Genomic DNA, 2,048 nt, shown 5'->3' with positions numbered 1-2,048 from the left:
TCATGTATACTCCACAAAATTTAATTAGAAGATTCACGTACCTTAACTAATGCTAATTCCATTTAATCATATCTTAAATACTCCAAACTTGTAAATTACAACTCCAAGTGTATGTCCATATATTGATAATCCTTATATATTTCATGAAAACTACAACTTACAAACTAGCCTTCTATCATATGCACACTATTAGAACATTAACTTCAACATGTTTAATTCTCCTTTGGTGATATGTTAAGATCATTCCTGGATACATTTTCATATTAACATTTGTCACGACCCAGAACTCCCATCGGGCCCGTGACAACAGTCGCGACTTCCCGATAGGCACTCATTACCCCGAATGCCGATCGGAACCCCGCAAGGCTTAGCATCAGCTTTCGTATCTCCTCGGTGAGCGACAGTTATTAAATCTTGCATTTCAAAAAAATCATAAGTCGTTTCCAAATCAAAACAATAAAATATTATTTTTTGGCTCATAGGGGCATTTTCGTCATTTTTCTTCGATAATACCGAAACTCGCCAAAAACATGGTGTAAAAGCTTAATATGTTCATACATATTTTAAATCAGATAACTAAAGTATAAAATTACTTTTACAATGACACGTGGGCGCCCAACTAACCAATAAGATGCGAGTCTGTGAACCTATAATTTTGACAATGCAAGGCTAACTAAAGTCCTTGATGCAATCGGCTATCTACCGGCTATCCCGAACCTGAAATGTGGGGATTTGAGGGTGACGAGATTATAAAATCCCAGTGAGTAAACAAACACCATCTAAACTATCTAAAGGCGAGTAAATGGAGACAATTAAAAAATAATTAACCTCACCAAATTTTTCACATCACGAATATTAATTTCAACCAAATAATCAATATGGCTTGTGAATTACTCAAAACTTGGCTCATGCTAAATCCTGTACTCGGTGACACCTGGACCAGGGGTATCCAACTGAGCTCGCCAAGGTTGTTAAAAATTCATACTTCGCATAAATCATATTTTTATTTTGAAACATAGCCGTTTCTTGGCGTTGACTGAGTTTCACTCTCACGCAGTGGTTCACGTGAAGTGCACTCAAAAAGCCCACCTCATGAGATACCCTATGCACCTCTACGACCGAGGTGAGAATATAAAAGAGTTTACCGTACCCCTCTAATAGGCTGGCCCACGGAACCCCCCACCACTGCAGTAGCTAATCTTTTATCTACCACCTGATTTATAAAATCTTTTTCTGCATGACATGGCAATTTATCGCAACCTAGCCTCTCAAGGCTAAATACACAGTACAAATAATTCTAACACCAAAATTAGTTTAGCCATTCATGCTCATTTATTGTCATAAACCATTCAATTTAAAACTATAAATTTACAACACAAGCAGGCAGTCTCCAATTACTCTATTTTCAAAACCAGTATTCGATTTTCTAGAAAATTTATAAAATCATTTTATAAAATCACAATTTCTTTTAAAACATAGCAATTTACCATTTAAACCCATTTTTCATAAAATCACACAATTGTATAAAACTACACTAGATAATTAAGACGATAATAAGTTTACTCACAGTTTCTGAAAACTAAATTCGGGTACTCCAACTATTACTCCTCGAGTGCGATTTCTTTGCCCTTGCCAAAGGATTCACCACCTTGACAAATTATATAATTAAGAGGTTTACTACTTTGGTACTAAACCAAAATAAACTAATTTATACTACTAATGCCTGATATGAAGTGCAAAATGTCTAAATTTTTTCCTGAACGAGATGTTAGCCTATTTCAGTCTTTTACTCGATAAATCGATATACGTGTCCGTTTAAACTTCAAATTATTTTTTTTCAGTTTCTATACCTCAATTGCACCCAAATTGACTTAATGTTCCTTAGTGTGGTGCAAATTATCAGTCTCGATAGCAAATTACGAAAATACCCCTAGTGGGTAAAAATTCATATTTTTGCTCTGAAAATTCCCATTATTTTTCTAGGCTCATAATTCATCATTATTCATCATAATTCCTCAAATAAACATCAAGATCAACAGCCAATATTC

The sequence above is a fragment of the Theobroma cacao genome, chromosome 7 (assembly GCF_000208745.1).
Source record: "Theobroma cacao cultivar B97-61/B2 chromosome 7, Criollo_cocoa_genome_V2, whole genome shotgun sequence".
Taxonomy (NCBI): domain Eukaryota; kingdom Viridiplantae; phylum Streptophyta; class Magnoliopsida; order Malvales; family Malvaceae; genus Theobroma; species Theobroma cacao.
The sequence above is the reverse complement of the archived record's forward strand: the minus strand, read 5'-3'. Positions refer to the sequence as shown.